This window comes from Centropristis striata, chromosome 18 (genome assembly GCF_030273125.1).
Source record: "Centropristis striata isolate RG_2023a ecotype Rhode Island chromosome 18, C.striata_1.0, whole genome shotgun sequence".
Lineage (NCBI taxonomy): Eukaryota > Metazoa > Chordata > Actinopteri > Perciformes > Serranidae > Centropristis > Centropristis striata.
The window spans coordinates 23,857,193-23,882,518 of NC_081534.1; the positions used below are offsets into that span (position 1 = coordinate 23,857,193).

The following is a 25,326-nucleotide window of genomic DNA, read 5'->3' on the forward strand; positions in this document are numbered from 1 at the left end:
GTGACATCAGAGAGGCTGACACACACACACACACACACACACACACACACACACACACACACACACGCACACACACAAACTCTCACTCGTCACGCTTCAGTAGCCCTTGCAGCGCAGCGCGACGCCATCAAAGCCAAGACCCATATACACACACCTCGCCTGTTAAACATACACACTGGCACGCGCAATCACACACCCAAATACACACGACTTGCGCGCTGTCACACACACACACACACACACATTCACAGGGACACTCGTGCATGCACGCACACACACACTCAGAGCGGTAGTTTAATTGGAAGTGCTGAAGGCTGAAGAATTTCTCCTTCATCTCACAATGCTGTAATTGAATCTGAGACGTGTGTGTGCGTGCGTGTGTGTGTGTGTGTGTGTGTGTGTGTGTGTGTGTGTGTGTGTGCGTTCAGCTGATTCAGGAGTTTCCATTGACAGTAACAGTAAAACAGAAATGTGTGTTTTTCCTTCTGTGAGGAGCCTTTCTGTCCTTCCATCCCTGACTATCTTCTCCCGTCACCCCCGCGCCTCTCTCGGGGTTAATGCCGCTTTTCAATTCAAATTCAAACTCAAGCAGTTTTTCCCTGAACGTCACATTATTTTCTCACAAACTGATGATTTGGCCACACAGTTACTCCGTGGTGAAAGGCGGCCACGACCTCCATCACCGCATGTCCCCATTTCATTGGCAAACATGTCTGGATGAGGTATGTTCTTAACAATGAAACGTTACTTACTGATCGACTCTTTAAAAAGCCGACTCGCTGCGTTCTGAGTGCTTCCTTTGTTAAAAATTGTGACTACATAGACTTTTGGAGTTGAATGAGGCTGTCATTGCTGTGTTGTAAGACATAGGAAAGTGAATGTAGTACCTGAAAACCTATCTCTGCTTGGACAACCACAGACAAAAAGCACCATCAGCAGATGAGGCGTGAACGACTTACTAATGACCAGCCATCACAGTATCACTGTCAAACAACACAATAGGGACGGGAACTGAGATGTGAGGAACTGTCTTTTGATGCTGCAGCAGCCTTTTTTTTTTTGTTTTTTTTGTGAAAAAGCACTATTTGGTTCCACATTGCAACCTTATCATTAAAAGGTTCAGTCTGAAAGGGAAAATAGTGTCACTCTTTCCAGCTATGTTGCATCAACTGTAGTCTGGAAAACGTTGCACTGTCAATATCAGCTTCAGCCTCTGAAAAAATAGAATTCTGGGAAGTGGTCGCCATGGATTAGGATACACGTCTTTATTTGTATTTTTTCGTTCATCTTCAACCACAAGCACAAATCAACAGAGGAAAAAATCCTGTAATTAGGGCTGAACAATTATTTGTAATTTTATCGAAATCCTAAACTAAAGAAATTTGTAGTCAGCATACTTCTCATTCGATTATGTCAAATAATCAAGTAAGCTGGGGTTTTTTCTCAATAGATCTATAAAAAATGTTTTTTCCACAGAGAATCATGCAAAAGCACCACTTTAAATCATGTGTTTACCAGAATTTTGCTCATAAGTTTCTTGGAAATAAGATATTCAGTATGAAAAAAGCATTAAAACTGCTAATCCAATAAAGAATTTTAGTTACTAGTGACTGCGAGACCAAAACAATTTGACTTATCGACTAATAGGGAGCAGGCCTAGTGCAATATCCAAGTTGTTTACTAAAATACTGTTATGAATTAAGTATTGTAGGTGCTGCAGAGATGTCCTGAACTACAAATTATGACCTACAAACCAAAGAAAAAACTTTGTCTAGTGAGATTTACACAAAATTAATACCACATTTAAGTACATCTTTCAATGTAAATGAGAATAATGGTGCAAAAATGATAATTTCTGCCAATCATGGCTCTAAATCGTTGCTTGTGTTGTATGGTCTCTCAGATGTACTTTTCTTTGGATAAAAGTGTCTCCTAAATGAAACTGTAACATCGTATTCACTCTGAGTAAGGCAACTAATAACTTTATTACTTCCATAAGCACTTAGTATGTTGATTCTTTTTTTTTTCAATAAACTGATTAATAGATCAGGAAACAATGTAAAATGTTTCACATTCACATTTCACATTTTCAAAGCTGGAAATAGCTATATTTCTAGGTATAAAATACAAATGTTAATGTCAATTAATTTGCTGTTGGTCAATCCAAAAACTGTATTAGCATGAATACTGTATGCAGCTCTAAATTCCTCATTGTAGTGACACAATAAAATGATCTAAATGACCTGTTGACAGTCAACATGACACCCAAACTCTAAATACACCACATCTCTAAGGGAATATCTCCTTTCTCCACATCTTTCTATATTTTTTATCTTTGTTCACACTAATAGGAACTCGTGCATGTGTGTGTGTGTGTGTGTGTGTGTGTGTGTGTGTGTGTGTGTGTCCAGAGATAGCAGTTAGCACTGCTAGCAGGGGTCGGAACCTTTCACAGACACTATCTTTATGACATTCACCTCTCTCCTGTGCCTTCTCGCTCTCCCTCTTACGCGCCGTGTCTATCTCTCCATCGTTAATCTCTATTACTATTCAAATGCTGACATTTAAGGCAACTTCACATGCAGACTGACTCACTGACTGGCTGGCAGATAAGGCGAGGAGGAGAAGAGAGAGGACAGGAGAGGAGAGGAGAGGAGAGGAGAGGAGGTGGGGGAGGATAGAGAGACTGAGGGGCAAGCTTGTCGTTCACAGAGAAAATTGGGAAATCCTCCTCACCTCAACTTTACCTCCCTTCCCCCATTTCTTTCCTCGCTGTCTGTGAATGAGTTCACCCATAAACCCCAGAGGGAGTCAGATTTCATTCGTTCTCAGGAAAGCTGAACCATCCCCTCCTCTTTTTGTGTGTGTTTGTTCACCCATTTACCTCTCCCCACACCCACTTCTCTGTTTACCGTCTCCCTGTCCACCCCCTTTCTTTCTGTCTCCGTCACAATACAGTTCAGAACCAAAAGGTTCCCGTTTAACAATTCAGTGTAAAATATAGTGGTGTGTGAACCCTGACACACTTCAGCTTTTTGTCAGACATGACATGTCAACTTCCCTTTTGCTTTTCTGCAGCAACACAAGCTCAACTGAAAAAGTTTTATGGCAAGCAATTAAGTCTTAAGATGACTCTTGACATTGGAAGCTTATAACGTCACCAAAACTGACCCATAAACTATCCACACGATCAGATCCCATGTCAGTGTGTGTCATCCTGAATGAGCCAGGGGGGAGTAATTATTGAGACCTTAGACGGCACTCAGCGCGGCTCAGAACTGAAAGCACAGCTGGTATTTTCTTTTAAGTAAAAATCCCCAAACAACAAGTCCCAACTGGCTGCTGCTCTCCACCCTTCATCGCACACTTGACCTCAAATATGCTGACTGGCTGACTCACTACAGACACTCAGCCTGTATAAACTTTAACCAGATTATGACTCAAAGTAGGAAGAAATTTAGGAAGCAATTAATATTTAATACCAGATCTCTTCACCAAGCATCCAAACATCATGTGAGTGATCTGAAAGTAATCATGGGCTGGGAGAAGGATGGGAAGTTATGAGCCAATGCTGGCCTTAGATTGGTTAGCAGAAAGTATCTTTAAATACAAGACATTTTTAGTGGGTCCAACTGATTTATTGATAAAAGTTGCCTTATTAGGCTATTACAAAATATTGGTATCTATAATTATTATGTGCATATGTTTTCTGATATGTGCTGAAATGGAAACATTTTTTACAAAACATGCATAATGTAGAAAATCAGCCTTCTGAGTACCTTTGCAGAGTCATATTGCAAAATCAAGGCATAATCCACATAAAAAAGGTATATATATACTCAAAAAACTCTGATTGTTCTGGCTCTAATTTTTAGGCAAAGAAAATGATACAACTAACTTTCATGAACTGAAAACACACTGTGAAAGGGTCAAAGTTCTATAACGAAAACACGCGCTCTGCCATGGTGACGATCACAAGGTAGTAATGCTCCAAAACATACCCTGCTTTATTAATTATTCCCAAAGTTACTCAATGAACATCATGCTGCATTGAAGAAGACTTGAAACTACCGACTGAGACTATAAAATCATTATGAAAATGTTTACTAAGGTAATAAATCAAGCAAGAACAAAGTACATTTTTCATAGACTTCTATGCAGACTTCTCTCTGCAGCCAGTGGCCATTAAAAAGAATGCACTTCTGCACTGGCTTCACTTGAGGCCTGGATGGTTGCCTCTTGTAAAAAACGCTTCCAGGTTTTACAGTACAGCTCCACAGACACACACAATGTGAATGAGGCTAGATGGACAAGTCCCAGTGAGTTATACAAAACAGGCCTAGATTGTTAAAAAAAAAAAAAAAAAAAAAAAAGGGGATCAATACTGGACAGAATGGGGTCAGAATGATTGCTAGCGGTTGGTGGGCTGCATTTGGGCGGAGTGGCGAGTCCTACACCTGTATGTACCCACATGGCACCGGAGCCAGCAAGCTTCTTTACACTGTGACACTAAACCATTCATCATGTTCTCCTGATAACTAACTGATAAATTACCAGGAGAATACAATCAAATAATGCTTGATCCATTGTAGAGGATTTGAATGGGCCAATAACAGAGCAGACAGGAGGCAGTTTGTTTCTGAGCCAATCGGGGCACAGCTGAGGTTTTGGACTGAAAAGCAGGTCTGGTGTGGACGAGATAAGAGCAGAACAAACACACATTAAACACCAGCCCCCACAGACATGCACACACATTCAAACACACACACAAGGTAAGTAAGGCCAGATGGAGGAGGAAAATTTACAGAAAACAAAAGGGAAGAAAGACTAGGGAGGAAGAGAAGAGTGAGAAAAGTGAAAAGAGGAGGAAACTTAATAGTGAGTTTAGAAATAAAATCCCACCCGGGAGCTATAAGCAGGTTAAATCTGAAGCAGCTAGCTTAGCAAGTCAGCACAGAGGCTGGTGACACACTGAACTGCCTGGCTGACTTCTCCAATTGTCCAGCAAGCTGGTTTCAAAGGCTGGCAGACTGATTTACTGACTGACCGACTGGCGGGTCGGATTTAGTCTATCCTGCGTTTGTGCAGCAGAAGCACTTCTGTTGTTCAGCCTGTCGGACAAAAAGGCAGTTCTCCACACCGACACACAAAGAACAACCTGAAACAGCACTAATACTGGAGAGGCCGACAGAGACGAGGAGAGGGAAAAAAGACTGAGACAAACAAATAAACACACATGAAAAAAAAGCCTCTAAAACTTACATCAAAGAGGAAAAAAGCGCCTAAAATAACAATTGGAAAAATGTTTCTGGGACTTCTGAAACCAATAAAAATCAAATATGAAAAAAAATATCTCAAATAGAGAAAAATAATATGTCAAAGAAGCTCTTTTATCTGTGGTTGTGACACAGTTCTGTCGAACAACAAAAGATACCTAACGATAGCATTTACTGTCCTGGAGGAAGTTTACTTTTCACTGCCAGCGCAGAAAAACAGCATATTACACAGCGGTGGAAACCACAGAGACCCAAACAAAAGGAATAACGCACAAGTGGGAATAACATGCGAGCAGGCCAGACATCTACCAAAGCGCCTTCTTCTGAGACTGTCTGCAGAGCTAAACATACATTACACATTTTCTGTCGGCCTGTCAGGATAGCGGCTGTGCTGAGGGTAAAAACTATGTCTGCAATGATATCAGGCGTAAATAAAGACTGTGGCTGTATGTCACAAGTGCCAAGGTCTTGTGTTTAAATGTACAACAACATTAGAAAATATTTACAGCTCTGTTTGCACTACGTTCTGTGGGTTTACTTCTAAAGGCAGGTGTATATTAAAGGCGGGATTCTGTTTAATGCAACTATTCCTAACACTGCTAATAATAACATCGCTCTCGTAAAGTTAATTACCAATCTGGGAAGATGTCAACATTGTCGTCAGATAAGGGGGGATAAACATGAGTTGAACAGACAGGCTTAAAGACGAACACCCACAATAGCCACAAATGTTTGGAAAATAAAGCTGAACTGAGAAATGATTACCCAAACTGTGATTCATAAACATCTATCCCAGTTGAAAGACTGATGTTTACAATCTCCTCTCTAAAACCAAGCCTTGTGTTAAGTTATATAACTTTTGAGAAACTAGCGGCAAGGACCAAGGGTTAAATTAAGTTAAGACATTTTCTGGAGACATTTCACCCCTTGAAAAGGTTCCTGCTCAGTGGGCAGTACGTTCTGAAACTATAGGACCTTTTGGACCTTTTGCAGGGAAGATCATCTACTGTCCTTTCGGCTTAGAACATTCATACTGATTCTGCAAAGGCGTAATATTGGCGTCCATTCACATTGGACGCCAATACAATCCGGCATGGTGAAACAAAGGTTACCACACGAACCACACGATAATTCTACTACTCAAAGAATTGTCACTAGCACTTATTGATGCACTAATAGCTCTTATTGCAGTATACCTTGATTGTTTGTCTTTATTCTTCTTCTAAGTCGCTTTGGATAAAAGCGTCTGCTAAATGACTAAATGTAAATGTAAATGTAAACAAAGTGAGAGGAGACGGTAGTGGCGTGTAGCAGAGCAGTGGCAGTACGAGTATTCAAAACAATAATGGTGGAAGAACTGAACATCGTGCTGCTTCCCGCTGTAGAGATTCTCCAAACTCAAGCAAAGTTGCTCTGCATTTTGCTGAACATTATTCAATTACTGTTGGGCTCAAGTGAGAGCCGTGTTTCCGATAATACGGTCCACTTCCGCTCTTATTATCCGCGTTTTGGTTGCACAAATAACCTGCATCATATATTTTCCGTCTTGCCGGCTCTCACCAATTTAACACCTCCATTACTACCTCTGAAGCCAGTACCGAGCTGTGATCACTTGGTCCCCCCATTACACCTCTGGGACATAATGGCAGTCTGAAAAGGGCTGTTGATTGGTCACATAACACATATCGTATTCAACTTCGGGCCATTTTAGGAGAAGTGGAGAACAATTCTCTTCTTTAAATAACACTTAAAGTAAAGTTAGGAGATCAGAGAAATAAAACAATATTTTTTGATTATTCCATGGATTAAAACGACCAGAAACTTTCTAGTGCAAACGCAGCTTAGACCTACCCTCTCAACTTGACCTACTGCACTTTCTGCAGTGAGCAAACAGTTTTCCTTTGCATTGAAGGGTCATTTCAAGCTTTACCTTGAAAGATAATCTGGCAAAACTGTAGGTTTGTTTACATCCAAACGAATCATCTTGTGGCTTGTGTGTGTTTTTGCCCTGTTTGACTGTTGCTGTGTGATTCCTTTTGTGAGTATGCTCGTTAGTCAATCTTTATTTATTCAGGAAGTCTCATTAAGATTAGCATCTCTTTTGCAAGAAAGCCTTGACAACAAATTAAATTAAATGCTGTATTTTTTGTAGGACCTGAGGCTGAGGGGCTTTTAACCTCAGGCCATCAGACTGATAAACAAATCTAATTCACTGCCACACCTTAAAGACTTGACTTGACAAGATCTCAACTAGATGAGTCACACACATAAGACACAACATGATTTAAAACATAAATTTTAAGTCCCTGGGGGACTTAAATTTTAAATTTTAAGTCCCCCAGGAATGGGTGTGTCTAAGTTTTTGTTTGTTTTGCAGTTCAAAGAAGCAGAAACCAGTCTTTGTCAGTAGTTTTTAACAAAATTTCTAAGAATGTGTAGCATCCCATGTTTTAGTTCCAATAACTATTCTTTAAGTCAAAAGAGAAACTGCAGGAATGTGACCCAACTACTACTCTACCACTTTCTCCTCTGTCTGTTTTCCCCTCCTGCCGTCACAATCACACAATCAGACACACTTGCCTGGAGACTGGAATGCACATACTGCAGAGCGTGCATGAACGCAAGTGTGTATGTTGTCACCTTCAGCTGTAAAATGTGGTCAAACGTCACTTACGGGCTGAAAAAAAAGAGGGATGCGAGACAGAAAGAGAGAGAGAAAGAGAGAGAGAGCTATAGAGAGAAAAGAGAGGGCAAAATAAGTGCTACAGAGACCTCCACTCCTCCTCCCTGCAGGTTCACGGCGTGTGCATGTGTGTGTGTGTGTTAAATGAGTTTGGGGAGTTGTCGTCTCTTTACGATAGCTGTAACTGGCCCGAGGACAGCTGTTATTACACTTTACAACAGGGAAATACTGTATGTGAGTGAGTGTGTGTGTGGGAGCATAGCTTTCAGAGAAACATTATGGTCATGTACTTGCTGCTTGTGTCCTTGGGTGACAAAGGACAATTAAAGATGTTTTGGACGGGGTTCATTCGAGAGAAAAAAATTACATAAATTCACCTTGATTCAATAATTCACCCAAAGTCTAGTTATACAAACTCCTGTGTTTGGATGAGTGTGTGTGTATGTGTGTCTTGGAGCGAAGGAGCGGCTCATGGGAGAGAGAGGAGAGTTACCTACAGGGGAGTGGTCCTTTAATAGATATGTGTGTGTGTGTGTGTGTGTGTGTGTGTGTGTCCATTGTTAAATGACAAAGCTGTGAGCAGGAAATGAGTCGAACTGGTTCCTGACTCACATTCAGGTTACAGAGCACTGCCTCAGGCTCACACACACACACACACACACACACACACACACACACACACACACACACTAATACACACTGTTAGACACCAGACACCATTGTTAAATGTGTCCCTTTTTTGTTTCTTTATCTCTGTCTGCACATATCGAGGTCAATAGACGACTATATGGGCTAGTTTGAGGCTTAATGGTCAGAGACATGACTGGAGGGTTGCTGGTTTGAATCCCTGCATACACACACACCCACACATACACACACACCCACACCCACACATACACACACACACACACACACACACAGCACCAGACAATAACCAGTGGCCTTTCTTTCAGCTGTTGAGTACCGAGCACTTGTCAGTGGCATTGAGTGAGCACCATGAACTCGAGGTCACTGAAATCCTGTCAGCCTATCTTTAGGAAAAACTCTGAGGCCTTGGATGTCAGAGCGGAGACGGGCTTGATTTTTGTGTGGTTTCCAAAAGAAGAAAATTCTTCTGCAGCCCTGCTCAGAATTTAAAGAAAAGTGAAATCCATCATTGCAGACCATTTCAAACAAGTTCCAGGCGCTCTTCAATGAGAAGGAAAACGATTTGCAATGACATTATTTATAAAATGTGCATTGGAAATAAGTATATAAATAAGTGTATACATGTTATTCCTATCTGGTGTAGAGGGAAAACCATAATTTAGATATTGCATAAAGGGTTGCAACTAATACATTTTAATTATTTTTCGTATCCATTTATCTGCTGGTAATTCTTTGGTTCAATAGTGGTAAAGATTACAATATTTCAAAAGACTAAGAGGGTTTACATTTCTGTGATTTCACATCATTTTGGAGCAGTATTATGACCACATCTGTGTACAAAGTTAATTACTTGGCAGTTGGAAATCAACTGTAAAGCAGATAATAAATAAATAACCCATAACAAGCTTAAAGAAAATGTGCTAAAGAAGTCCACTGAGCAAACTACAACCATTAGAGTGGGGATATTAGACATTTTAAAGACCAAACAACTCATTGATTAATTGCGAATATAATCAATACTTAAATGGACAATGAAAAGTATTGTCAGTAGCAGCCCTAATTATAATTACCTACAGCCCAACATGACATCTTTAAGTATCTTCTTTTGTCTGACTACCAGTCCCATACCCAAATATATTAAGGTTACAATGATATAAAACATAGCAAAGCTGAATTCTTCACATTGTAGAAGCTGCAACTACTGTCGGAGAGGTTTTGATCGAACATTTCTTGCAAAAGTCTTCGGATAATTTACAGCACTCGTTCCACTGCCTGGACTCCACTTACAACAGACTCACAGTATGAAAAAAAAACGATAGTCCTGCACTGTTAGTAGATGTACTTGTACCTTGTCAGTGCTGTACTGATATCACCATCACTTTTACTCCAACTGACAGCAAACACTGTCTCCTGTAAGCAGAAAATGTTTCCTGACCTTGAAAGAAAGCCTGACCATTGATTTGGGGACAGCAGTGCTTGAATGAGTCTCTGCCAGCTTTCAGGAAATGGTAATGTAAAATGTCAAAAAAAGGACTGAAGAGTGTTTTTTTAACTTGGCAAGTTAAAAAAAACACTTCAGATACAAGGCTTCTGCCTGGCCTTGACAACAAGAAATGTAATGTAACAACATTTTTTGCACTGCGCTTGTACACTATATGAATCCAAAAGAATGCAATTGATTGTGACTATAGAACTTTTTAAATAGACGGCATGCTGAAATGACATGAAAAATAACGACAATATTTCCTCGAGGATGTCGGCCATGTAGCTGACCATGAAATGTCCATTTCACGGGGGGGGGGGGGGGGGGGGGGGGGTGCGCACATTTTGAGGGGCTGTGGCCTATTGCTCCAGGGCATTAGACTCTGTTTTATCAGGCATACTAAGACGCCTTTAATGTCAGCGTCATGGGAGGAGATGCAGGCGAGGGCATCACTGGAGCATACACACCCATGCAATGACCTAAGACCCAGACACGAACACTGCACAGGCTGCACCAAGTGAGTCAGCTCACAATGTACTTTTCATAGTCGCATAGATTACTTGCATGACATTTCAGTTATGCAGCACAGGAAGCCTATAGTACTCATACAAAGACTCCTGTTGCTAGTTGAGAGCTGTATGCATTCCTGTTCTACCTCCTCACAGTGAAATTATCAGAGAAATAAAACTCTACAGAGACTTTTTTTTTACTGCAAACAAGATCTTGACTTGAAATATTTTGACAGGGGAAAAACAATCTAAAGTGAGACTTTCTTTATTGACTCTTGTGGGTAAATTTTCTTTTGCATGCTCCCCTCCGGAGAGAGCACAGGTCAAGAGCTGATGCAGAGCCAGACGCCCTGAAGCTGGTAAACAACCGCTGTTTTACAGTAGAGACATTTCAGCAGTGCTACATGTCACTGTATTTTATGATTAGAGCTGAATAAATCCATCCCTGAATATACTAATCTGTTGCCAAGGTCAAGACTGAACTTTCAGTGTCACATCCATGCCTGCTTTTGGGCTAAAAGTGTGCATGTTTGGTTTGTGTTCGCTAGATTCCTGCTGACAGTGTGGCAGTGAACTACAATCAGAACTGAAACTGCAAAGATGATGTATTCTCACAGGCAATATGGTGGATTTGTGAACAAAAAAAAGCCCTGGATTGACATAGTGGGCTTTGATCACTATAAACAGCTTGTTTGCAACTACGTGACTATTATGAAATGCAGATTCAGATGGAGGGCAGAGAGTGATAAATACATATACTAGGCAAATTAGAAACAGAGGGAAAGTGACTAGATAAAAGGGTTGAAAGAGCCTGTACAATGCAGATATTATCAAAAAACTGGCACTCATATTGGATGTTATCCGTACATAATGAACAAAAAGTGATTACAACCGCGATTTGACTTATTTCCCTGTTGTGGAGGTAAAAGCCATTAAATGTGACCTTGTTCTCCAATCCGGTCATCAAGCCAGAGTCTAGACTAGAGGACTATAACTGTTTTGCTTGTGATTGAGTTCACAACAACAGACACAAAGTTGTTCTGAATAACTTGTTTTTGTCCAGGTGAGTAAATATGCTTTAGACTTCCTGCCTTCTTTTATTGCTACTTCAGCTCAAATACATACATGGATGTCTTGAATCAGGCTATAAGCAACCTAACTTTAGCAACTATTTTCTACCTTCTACTTCCATAATTCCCTGAGGTCTGCTGAAACAGGAAAAAAAAACACAGAGGTGACCTGACCTCCTAATCCGTAGAGTTTCCCCGTTGGGAGCTATTGATTATCTACTTACAAAAACTTATTTTTCATAAACATCTATTTATAGAAGGCATGAATGTTATACTGTTTGGGAAACATGAGTCAGCTTTCAGAATCTGTAAACTGATTCTGTGATGTCCAAACTATGTCTTATTAGGAGCTATTTTGCCAAGGAATATTCTTGTGAAAATTATGTTTTAAACACAAGCTTTAATGTTAATGGTTTTTGATCATGTTGCCTCTTTATGTACTTCTATTTTGGGAACTCAAAAGTTATTTTTTGTTCCTGATTTGATCGTTTGGAACAGCCGTAAACAGCAGACGTCATATGTCCAGTGTTTGGAGTTGTTCCCACAGATCCTGCCTCCAGTTACCGGCCCTTCATCTGGAAAGCGTGCAAATCTATGAGGTCACACACAAAGAAGCCTTTGCACAAACATCCAGTCACAACCTGTCTTTATTTTTGGCGAAGTCTGCTTTGTTGTCTGCAATTGGTTAATGACATCATGTTTTACATTTGGGGCTGAGTCACATGTTTCAAGTTCACCTGGAAATCATTTCCTCGCTCGTTTGGTGGAGTGTCTGAGAAACAAATCCAAGTCTGCTGACTTAGAAAGAAATCAACACCAAAGCAGTGCCAGATGACTTGATATGTGGGACATTTTTGGAGCTCAATGGTGCATCCTGTGACATTTCCGTATCGCTCAATGTTTTTCTATAAATATTGTCACTCTAAAATTACCGATGATTAAAAATGATTCACTGTAGTTGGAACAAAAGTGGCTGCAGATGACCACCCGTGTGTGAGTGTTGCCCTACATCTTTTAAACTTTCCCACAGTAATGTCCTTTCTATCCTTGTCTCCCATCCTTTTGTTTTATATAAATGCACACACATTCACATCACTCCCATCGCGGCACGTACACCGCAATGTGTGCCAAGTAATTAACGCTGTTTGTGTTTGTTCTGCGAACAGTTTGGAACCTTGATAATGGAAAACAAGTACAGACTGGCAGCATTTTCATTTATCCCATCTATCTTTCCATGTCCATCTTTCCATCCCTGCCTCCCTCCTCCTCTTGATCACTCATCCCTTCCATCATGACCACTAAAAACACACACAGGAACACACACTCTGTCGCTCTCCTTCTCCTCCTCCCTCCATGTCACTGCCATCGCTCACGGCAGCCAGGCAGAAAATGCTGGTTCCTCTCTGGTTTGTCGCACAAGGAAACCATTGGTTGTTATACAACAACCTAAACAATCACCGCTCTGTTTGGTTGTTGACTTGTGTCTGGGCCGAACAGACACACACATACACACAAACACACACACAGAAACCCGTCACTCTCTTTCTCTGAAGCGCGCACACAGGCAAATCCAGAGCGCAGTCTTTTTCTTGCTCACGTTAATGTAAGTAATCAAAGTGGACAAGGGGCTTTGTAATGCTGAGAGAGCGAGGGAGACAGAGAGAGGAAGAGAGGGAGGGCGAGGGATCATCTCCTTTAACTGTCCGCTCCTCTCTGCCTCCTGTCCTGCAGGCGAGGGGGGAAGGGAGGGAGGGGGAGAGGGAGTAAAAAAGGAGACAGGGAAACTGATAGTGACACAGGCAGAGAAAAGAGAGGAAACACAGACGTGATGAAAGAGAAGATCAAACCAGTTTCCCACTTTACCAGCATTAACGGCCCATTCTGCCCTCAAACTTGGATTTTTGCGATCACAACATTTTTGTTTCCTTTTAGAATAAATAAATCCCCCGGCGTTGCACAATGTGGACCCATTTACTGAACATTTACTGCATAAAACCCCTGAGATGGACTGTAATTTTCCCAAATCGCTGCACGGTATTACAGCAAAAAGCATCAACTCACAGTCTGTTGCGGCTCCATCCTTTGATTTACAACAAATCTACATCCATCAGCAAAACACACAGAAGCTGCTGTAAAAAAAAAAGAAAGAGAAAAAAAACTTCTGCCATAACAACAGATGCAATTCGGGAAAGCATACACACAAACACACACATTGTACAGAATAATTGGACTGTGTAGTGTTTCTGGCAGGTGAGCTACGCTGATCTGGCTGCAGGTTTTGGACACCACTCTTACCATGGCTGCTGCTTCAATAGGAAAGGATGCAACCGGAAAATGTATACGACTGTGTGTGTGTGTGTGTGTCTGTGTTATTATGCCATGCCCACAGGAGTAGAAGTCCGTACAATCAGGCCTAAAAATGTGCATGTGTGTTTACACATATCCCTCTGAATGCATGGGTGTGTGTGTGTGTGTGTGTGTGTTTGTGTGATGTTGTGCCAAGGGCGTTGTGTAAAATCCACTCAAACAAACAACTTGAAGAGTAAAAAACAGCTTCCTTGGACCGAATATGTAGCCATGGGCAATGTGGGGAGAGTGTGTGTGTGTGTGTGTGTGTGTGTGTGTGTGTGCGTGTGTGTGTGTGTGTGTGTGTGTGTGTGTGTGTGTTGGCCTGAGGCAGTGTGTGTGTGTGTGTGTGTGGAGTGGATTGCTTCATGCCTGGACGGACATGAAAGTGGAAAAAGAGGGAGAGAGCATGCCCACACACACACACACACACACAATGCAAACAGGAAAAAGCCTTTTGCCATAGTACTCATGTATGGATGCGTGAACAAACAGACAATTGAATGCAGCCTTCTCCTTTCAGTATGAACCCAAAAGACGCAGGCGCACATGATGATGTGAACAGTGAAGCAGAGACTTTCTTTAATAGTCGAGGGAGGTGAACGGAGAGGATTATTCATATTCTACCCCCTTTGGGGTTGCATTTTTTCTGGGATGATTTTAACCACAAATATACATGTTTTTATTATATTCATCCTCTGTTCATTAGAAATAATATTTAGGCCACATAAAGGGAGTATGTGTTTGCCCTTATTCCTGATCTTAGCACACCGTTCCACTGTGGATTAGTTCAGAGAACAGTAACAATGACAACTGTTAGAAGTCCTTAAATACATGCAAACAGTACGATTGTTTGTTTTTTACTAAAAAAGTATTCTCTAAAAATAGATGTGTGTCCTATCTGTGGTACAATATAGATATTTTTCTTAAAGAACAAAAAAACATTGGGTTAAGCATATTTTTGATTATGAGGATAATATCATGAGTCGAAATTACTTTTTCCAGGATAAGAAGGACATGAAATTTCCACATTGTCATGCACATAATGGGAAAAAAGGGTATTCACACATTCCTAGAGCCAAAGGAGGCATTTTAAGATTGCTTCTGTCCGACCAAACAACACTAAGGTATTAAATTTACAATGATAAAAAGAGATAAAGGCAGCAAATCTTCACATTTGAAGAGCTAGAATGAATAAATGTCTAGTTTTTTTTGCTTGACAAATGCCTTAAATGGCTCATTAAGTAGTAAAAATAGATTATTATGATTCATGTAGATGGACAACTTGAATATTGGACAAATTGTTTTTGCACTATTAAACAAAGTCTGGAGAGGGAAAGACATTTAATGAAAAATCATCAAAATTTAATTACATCCCTCCACCCTCTCTGCAGTGATTTAGACTTGTCCCTTGTTTGGGTGAAATTGGAGAAGAACAATTAAATTTTAAGAGTAGCCTGTACCAGAAACATGTTTCTGTCAGGAGAGAGAAGTTAAACCAAAATGTGCTTCTACTTATTTAAATATTTAGATGAAAGGGTTCATATGGTTGCCTATGAAACCACAATTCCGTATGTTATCCTACGAAAAGTTACATATGACTGCAACACATGGACACGTGACGACCGTTGATGAACACTAAACCATGATCACTGTTTTAATCATCATAATCGCTGTTTTAAACACATTTTTATTGCTGTAACACCTGTTAAGTTCAGGCAGCAAAACCATTATCCTAAGTTCAGGCTTGAGAAACTCTAATTCCGGCCATAACTTCCAATAACGGGACACCAACACCCGTCTCCTGGTTGAAATACCAGAAATTTGGCCAATACACCACCCCTCCCTCCCACTCAACAGACGATCTACTTGGCTTTTTAATATTATATTTAACATTGCTTGATTCCTTTTCGTCTGAAATCATACAGTTCATCAAGACAGCCTCTGAAGCTGTTTTGCATACTTGTGTTAACCTTTAATGATAGTATCTGTGGTGTAGTCGACTCTCTCCACACAAAAGTGTTAACTTTGCATTTAAAGTAGGACTAGCCAGTTAGTAGCTGCTGCACCTCGTGAGCACCCGGATGGTCGACATGTATCTCCTCACGCTGATCTTTAGAATATTAAACGGGTAAATCTGTCTGTAACAGCAGAAAGACTGAATGGAGCACATTCCTCTGTACAGACTGAAGCTGATTTCATTATAGATAAATCAGATTCATCTATTAAATCTCTCTTTCTTTCTATCCATCTGCCTCTTTCCATTTCTCTCCCCTTCTTCCTCTCTATGTGTTTCCACCTCTCTCTCGCTCTCGCACTCTCCCCGCTTTACATTTCCCCCCTTTACTTTGTAACTCTGTCTGTCTTTCTCAATTTCTGTCTTTCCCTGTATTGGTCTCGTTATCTGTGTAATATAATAAGTATGCACGCAGATGAGTCTGGGGAATGAGAGAGGAGAAGAGGGTGTGTAGAGGAATAAAAAAAAGCAGTGGATGGTGGAGAGAAACCAGGGGAAAAAAGAGGAGAACAGAAAAAAAGAAGTGCTGTGTTAAAAAGCTGAGTCCACCAGAGCAGTCACAACAAATTCATCTCTCTCTCTCTCTCTCTCTTCTTCCTTTCGTTCCCTCTCTCGCTCGGCCTCTGATACAAGCTGGCCACAGTAATACAATAAAGAACTTGGCTCAGCTCTGTGCGTCTGTATGCATGAATGTGTGTGTGTGTGTGTGTGTGTGTGTGTGTGTGTGCAAGGTAGACGACACCTCTTACTCCCTACTCTCTGTCTCATCATTGCAGCTGTTCCACAGAGGTGTGTTTCAATATATCACCCTGTCACACACACACACGCATACACACACACGGTCCCTGCTTAATAAGCAGTATTCAGAGCTCCTGGGTTTATAGAAGCTGAAACTGCACTCCTGCACAAAACCGGAGTCTTTCTTTCTTTCCTTTGGTCCTTCTTCATTTCTTTCTCTTTATCCCCTCCCATTCCTGTCGTCTTTTCTTTTGTTGCCATTTCATCCTCCCTTTTAATATTTCCTCCCTTCTTGGCTCCTTTCTCTTTATTTCGGCCCACTTGAACTGCACTTCTGTTCTTAATAATTTCTTCTCTTTCCTTATTCCCAGTTTAATCTCTCTTCCTGACCCTCAATCCGCCCTCCATCCTTCAGACAAACATTCAATGGAGTAACTTGAAGCAAGTAGGTGTGTAGTGCAAATAGATTTAAACCGATGGCTCACTCATTCAGTAACCACAGGGTTTCTAAAGCCTTTTTCAGCGTCAAATTCTAGCACTTTTAAAGCCTTTTCATGGTGCATTTACAAGCTTTAACAGCACCCTGTAGCTTTGGTAAATTACATCTTTATATACAACACATACAGTATATACCACATACTGATTATTTCATGTCTTTATCACATTAAATTAAATGTTATTTTGCTATAAACATCCAAAAGTATGTTTTTGGAAGGCATGCTACAAGAGGGTGACATGTTAAAAAGGAAAACACAACAAAGTGTCATGTTTCAAATGAGTCACCTGTTTGTAACTAGACTCCTACAGTATAACCTTAATTTAAAGCAGCTTCAAGCACTTTCAGTATCCGTGTACTTTGCACACACAACACATCAAAACATTTAGTGTTTTCTGGGATTTCCAGCACGCGTAGAAACCCTATGACCACTAGAGCTAAAACTAAACCAGAAGAACAAAACAGAAAAGTGCCTCAAAATAATCTAGTGTGTTTACAGGCTCCCAAAAGCTACATTTAAAAAAAAAATGTAATGCCACTGATTGTTAAAAGCAGATCATTTCTGCTTGAAATACACAACACACACACTATAATAATATGAATGGCCCAGAGACTTTATTCTAACATATAAAAGAGTTGTTTGACATTTTAGAAAATGCCTTTATTTGCTTTTTTGCAGAGAAATAAATGAGAAGACAGACCTTCCACTACCATATCTGTCCATCAAATATGAAGCTACATACAATATAACAGTCAGCAGCTGGCTACCTTAGCTAAGCATTTAGACACTGTAGCCACAATGTTTTATACTGATAAAGAAACAAGATTTAAAGTGTTAATTTATTCACAAAATGTATTAGTTTTGGAGGTACTGGTGGGTGGATTTGGCTGATTTTGGACAGAACAAATGTAGCTACATCTTAGTGTACAGACACAAGAGTGGTATTGATCTTCTCATTAAATCTCGGAAAGACAGTGAAATTAAGTGAATTTCTTAAAATGTTGAACTTTCTTTAAGGGACAACGACACGAGTACAAATTAGATTTAAATAAAGAACCAAATGCCACAAAAGAGAGTAAAACCAACACTGTCGGGCCATTTCAGTTCATGATGATTTTATTATCTTCCCTGACTAGTTATCACACTGAATGTGTTGTTGTCCAGTGATTTCTCTACATGGATACAACGGAAAGCAAAGAGAAGGAGGAAAGAGGAGGAAAGTGGACACCTGGATGAGTCCTGAGGCTCTGCAGGGAGGAGGGGAGAAACCAAGGAGGAGGGAGGATGGGTAGAAGGGTGGGCAGTTTCTTTCAGCTGTTCCCTCATATGGGTGTGTATGTGCTGTTGAGTGTGTGTCTGTGTACGGTCCATATGTGCATTAGTGCTGGAGGAGTTGAACAGGGGGTCATACCAGATGGACACGCACAAATGACAGATTCCACCCACTAGCATCATGTGACCACAATTCAGCAGTTCTCCTGATTGCATGCTATTCCACATAGAGTATTCGCACTTTTAAAGCTGCAACATGTGAGCAGGAGAGGGGGAACTCAAGTGAGATTTTTCTGAATTCAACAAGGTTCTTAACTCTTGTTCTTTGAATCAAGCAGGTGCAAAATTGTTCTTCCGTGGCACTGATTTCAACAGTTATCCAGTAGGCTTTTTCTTGTTATCTACCTGTACATAAAAGCAGGTGTTCCTCCTTTGATTACAGATTGGAAACACCTGGTGTAACATCACTGATTGGGAGGTGGCCAAAAGTGCAACATGTCTAAAAGTGTCAGCCTGCAGAGAGCACTGCAGTAATATAAGATTTATGAAGCCAGTCACTTTTCTACCTTGAAAGATCCATTTTTAGAAAGAAATTTCAATTATTTTCATTATCAATTATTCGCTTCTCGCCTATAAAATGTCAGAAAATAGTGAATAATGCCCATTGCAAATTTTTTTTATTGCTTATTAATTCCAGCAAACAGTCAAAAACTCATCATAGAAGATGCAGAAAACTAACAAATCTTTACATTTAAGAAACTGGAAGCAGTGGGTTTTGAACATTTTGCATAGAACGATTAATGGATTATCAAAACTGCCACCCATTACTTTTCTCTAGATCAAGAAAATGACTAACCGTTGCAGCTCAATTCAATATAGAATATAAAAATGTCTTTAAAAGTTAGTATAAATATATCGTTGTATATTTGTGGTTTTGCTCACGGATGGGTACCGAACTTTAGGCACCAAGCAAATTGTTTCAGTACTACTGAGTATGGAAAAATGACTTGTCATTAAATACCACATTCCAATACTTAGATAGAGTAAATCCCGTTATTGTTGGGGAGCCAAAGAGCATACAGCATGCTTATATCAACATCCAATAATGTAGGTGATGCACTGAATGTTACGCACAGAGACGGGGCTCGTGTGTGTTGTTGTATTTTGAGAGGCTTGACAACAAAGTGCATCACAAAGGTGTAAAGCAGCTGAAAAACACACATTTGTGTTGAATATGTAATGTTATAATATCTTGGCTCTAGTAATGAAAAAAAGTAGCATTCAGGAACATTTATTGGACGTTTTTCAACAGTACCCTTCCCTAGTTCTGCTTCTCATCAGGTCTTCACATCATTCTGGTTCAGAAGTGGATCCTGCAAAGCCCAGAGACAAATTGTGTCTATTGACCCCGATCAACCCCTCACTCTCTCTCGACACACGCACGCAAAAACGCACACACAAACACCAAAACACACTCCACTTAATATCCTCAGCACTCCACTCAGCACTCCATTCCTCATCCAGTAAACTAGCTCTTTGTGTGTGTGTGTGTTTGTGCCTGTGTGTGCTGAAGATGAGGTGAAAGGTTAAATGATGGCCATTAAGATTCATCTCTGAGTTCACTACCAGCAAACCAAACACACACTCACACACACACACACACACACACACACACACACACACACACGCACACTCACACACAGACGAGGGTGGCCTCTGTCAGAGTGCAGCAATTGTCTCTCCTCTTCTGTTTGTCTCTCGCCTGTCATTTAGGCCAATTCAAATCACTGAATGCATAATGAATGCAGTAATTGCAGCACTAAAGCAGTTGTAAAAAAAATAAAAAAATAAAAACGGGGATCACAACACTCCGCTCGTTTTGTTGCTTCTCCCTTTTTGGCTTCAAACTCCTGTTTTGTTAAGTGATTCGGGAGAGAGGCGAACTTTTTCATGTTTTTCTAATTCCTGCATAAATCACTTTTTTGTACAGCTGTGGATATGTTGTGACATGCCATCTATGCATTTCATAATATCCGCTCTGCGTGCCCGCCCTTCTCGCTGCCTCCCGGGATGAATAAAGGGAAAAAGGGGAGTGGGGTGAGCGGGTTACAGATAGAGGTGACGGAAGAATAAAGTGGTGATTGAAGTCATTCCATCTTCACACCTACAGATTGGAAATCGGCAAGCAATTTCCTAGTTTTGTTATGTTTACCACACACAAAAAATGTGTGTTTGTATGTGTGTATCTCAGTTAATCCCTTCCTCTCTCACTAATTGACTGACTGAATAACAAGGAAGTAACTGGCTGACTGACAAACTGTCTCATTTTCGTCAGCCTGAACTTGTACACACAAACACACACACAGACTGAATATACACGCGCAGCATGATGACTGAGTGGACCCTGTGTCAATCCCAGCATGCCTCTCTGCTCTGAGGCAGGAGATTCTGTCATCACCACAGTTACTGTCAGGACGCATCATCGGTAGCACTGGCAACTAATTAAGACCTGCCTGTCAGGCCTGTGGTCAGTGTGCACGTGTGGAAACATATAGGAACGGACAAACACTCGTATAATTAACTACCTGTCATAAACACACACACACACACATACACACATACACATACACACATACACACATACACACATACACACACACACACACACACACAATTTTCTCCCTTTCTGACTAAAGCTACTATAACTGCCAGAATTCATCAGCATACTCAGAGTGTTACTCACCGCCACGACTCACCAGTCATTAGTCCCACCCACACCCACTTCACACATAAACTTAAATCCTTGTGGAGACTTATTCATACGCGGAACTCGCTGGCATGTTATTTTCTTGGCAGCTGTACAAAGTTGGTGTTGTGTGGTAGTTTGGAGCAGTGGTTCAAGAAGAATTCAGATATTTAACTAAAGCAAAAACAGCCAAACTTCAAGTTAGAAATACTTGTTTTAAAGATTAAGTTGTGCATTTTAGATGTTACTTATTACTTAAAGTATACAAAGAAAAAGTATTTATATAACTTGTTATATATAATCAATAGAATAGTATGTGTAAGAAGCATTTAAAGTAGTATAGTAGGTCAAGTGGAGAGTATTTTATATACTTTTGGGGTTAGGTTGAGCTTTAATGTTTAGTTGTTAATTGACTTACAGAAAAGTAATCAGAACTATTTTGATAATTCATTAATCGTTTAAGTAAGCTCTGTAGGTCTCTCTGTCAGTTGGCCACCCAGAAATTTCCCCACCCTTTGGCAGCCCATTGAGGCTGAAATGTGGTATGGAGGTCAAGTGTTTGTAAGGTTGTGTGTGTGTGTGTGTGTGTGTGTGTGTATGGGTGTGTGTGTGTGTGTGTGTGTGTGTGTGTGAATGCCTGGATGTAAGTAAGTTAAAATAGCCCCACTTATACGTAGAACTATCCATTTGTGAGATAAAGTCCTGCAATAAAGATGCTACATATTAGAGTAAAAGGCATTTTAAGGTAAATATACTGATACAAAGCTAAAGTATTGACATAATTTCTTATAGCTAATTGGTCAATTTTAACAGATACATTCATGTGTAAGAAGCATTCTAAATTATAGTTGGTTGAGGTGGAGAATTTTGAGGGATTTTCCTCACTTTTGGGGTTGGGTTGAGCATAAATTAACAGCAACTGTTATAATAATTGATTAATTGTTTAAGTAATGTTGATTTGCAACCAGCAGCTCTGTAGCTCTTTCTGTCAGTTGGTCACACAAAATTGTCCCCACCCTTTGGCAGCCCTATGAGGCAGAAATCTGGTATGGAGTAATGGAGTCTGGTAAGTGTTTGTACGGTTGTGTATGTGTGTGTGTGTGTGTGTGTGTGTGTATGTGTGTGTGTGCGCCTGAATGTGGTGGCAGCTTTGGTGAATTTTAACATGTTCAAACAAAAAGGTCAAACATTCGTTGGTTCTAAAATTTTAGATTTGCTGCTTTCTTTGGGCTTTTGTCAGACAAAAAAAAGACCTTTTTGAGATGAAACCTTGGGCCTGTTTTCACTATTATGAGACTTTTTTGTGACAAGGGAGTCTAAACCACTAAAAGAAATATATTTTAAAGTTTGCAAAATGTGACCTTGCAAAGTAACTTGTAATTACTTTTCAACCTGACAAATGTAGTGGAGACAAAATGTAACATTCTCCTCTAAAAAATCTTATGGAATAGAGGAGCAAAGTGCCTAAAAATTCTACCTTCTATGGGTATTCTCTTTTTTAAAATTGCTTTCGACTACATTGGACTACGGTTTGTCACTATGGCTTTGCCTCCGCTCTCAAAATAAGCGACAAATATACATCATATAGTTTGCTAACAACATTAAAATGTTTCAGCCAGTTGTTGTCTCTCTTCCTCTCTCTCACATACTACAAGTGAGCGTCCACATCCGTCCACCACATTAAGCAGCGATGGCTTCACTGACTGAAAACTGTGTGCGTGTGTGTGTGTGTGTGCGGTCAGTAATGAGGTGTGACTCGTGTGTGTCAGTGAAAGTTGAGTGATCGGCGTAATGAGCAACAGAACATGGAGGGACAGAGAGAGCAGACAGGAAGAGGAGAAAGACAGGAGACGTACAGAGGGGGAGGATGTATTAATATCTTTTTTTATAACGATTGATTACACATCTAAAGGCAGTCTGTGTCTCCGAGCGTTGTTTTTGATGCTGCTGGATGTTTGATGGGACAGACCAAAGAATGACTGTGTTAAAGGGAAAGTCATTTTCTGACTTAAGGAACATTACACCAGTGTTATAAGTCTCAAATTAAGTCACTCTCTAATTATATTTATTCCGCCTAATTGCTGCCAATTTATAAAATAATAGATCAGTTGGCTTAAATGACAGGCATTCAGAAGTCTTAAGAAAGAATCACAATTAAGGCTTTGCAATATATCAGAATATTTGTATCTACCAACTAGTTTCCTCAATACTTACTGTATGCCAAGTAAATTCATGTTATTTTGCCAATAAACTACCACAGAACTTGGTTCTAAACACTACTAAGTCTGAAACACATATACAATCATGGAAACAATTATTAGACCACTCTTGTTTTCTTCAATTTATTGTTCATTTTAATGCCTGGTACAACTAAAGTTACATTTGTTTGGACAAATATAATGATAACAACAAAAATAGCTTACAAGAGTTTAATTTAAGAGCTAATATCTAGCCATTTTCCATGGTTTTCTTGATTATGTTTTTGGTTATCATCAATAAAACCATGGAAAATGGCTGTTGTCCAAACAAATTTTAGTTGTACCAGGCATTAAAATGAACAAGAAATTGAAGAAAACAGGGATGGTCTAATATTTTTTTCCATGACTGTATATACAGTATATTTTTGGCCCCATGAAAATTTTGTTTTTGGAAGTTCTGTTACAGCTTGTGATGCTTAAATAACTTTGTTTACATGATTGATTGCTGTTGATCGGACGACACCACAGATGATTCCTTGCCACTGATTTACACTTAAAGTCTTTACTAGCTAAGATATTTCTAAAGTTTTGATGATGCAATAAGTTTGACACTAGTAGGGGTCTGCCAGGTGTCATTTCTTTTACATTTGAAGCTTCTGTTAAGGTTTTGGAATGGAGCTTTGAATGTCTGTCATCATGTTTTATGACGTTATTACCTTATTTGTGGTTGCAACATTGTCCACCACATATTGATTTTCTATTTAAAATGAGCGAAGTTTACGAGGGAAGTGAGGTGGATCACACAAGTCGGAAACGATCCTTGGCGACCACCAAATAGTCACTATAATACTAATAATGTTTATCTGCAACTGTGCAGAAATACCAGGTTTAAACAAAATGATTAGACATGCAAAGAAAAAAAAAGTTGTGTATCATTTAAATGTCGATTTACAATCAAGCTTTGAAGTTTTAAACTATGTGGTACAGCCCTAAAAACCTGCTAGTAGTTAAAACGAACGTCAGAAGGCCTTTACAAATAAACTTAGTGAATGAATCTCCATTCAACGTACTTTAGGAACGTACAACTTTATATAAGTATATCCATATGTATGTCACCCTTTAAGGTGGGTCACACGTGAAAAAGAAGTAGGCCAACTGACCGAATTACAGTCATTTTCGTCATTTTCCGCTCCACTACATCTCCCTGTTTGACTCTAAACAGCTTCTGCCAAAAGCTTGAGAATGTGAAACAGAAACAGGCCCCTGAAAAACAAACAGGGCGATTTCACAGCAGAAACCTATCAGTCTCCGCACAGGATTTCAGCCAGTTAGCAATGTAAACACAAACACGAGAACAGGGAACAAAGTCCATCTCTCAGGCCTCCGACTGTGTGAATATGGGTTAACAACTTGTATTTGTCCTTTTTCTGGCTGGTCAAAGTGTAACCTAACTACAACACGGAATGAGAAAGCGAGGCGATGCTCGTTACAGAAAAAGACAAAGAGCTCTGCATCCTATCAACCCGGCATAACTTTCACTCCCTCCCTCCGTCTCGCTGCTCTGTTGTTATCAGCAGATATGGAGGAGGTAAGGAATGAAAGAGTGCAGCTGCAAGTGTTTGTTGTGTCAGTCTGCTCCGGTCGGCTCTGTTCCTGCGTAGTTCCTTATCACACTTCAAACAGCTCTTGCTCCTTTTTGCTCCCACGGGCTTGTATCTGCCCACTTCTATTCTACATCATTTACTCCCAATTCATTCTCCTCCATTTTGTAAAGGATTATTGGCCAAGTCTGGTCAGGTTAGGGCCTGTAACGTACATCTAAATAGCTTCTTATCTTGGGTAC

General features: G+C 40.1%; 1 protein-coding gene across 19 annotated transcripts in view; it reads right to left on the bottom strand.

Moving 5' to 3' along the window:
• ptprk (protein tyrosine phosphatase receptor type K) overlaps positions 1 to 25,326 on the bottom strand; it is a 135,799-nt gene that overhangs the window by 91,694 nt on the left and 18,779 nt on the right. The gene's annotated exons all lie outside the window — the stretch shown is intronic.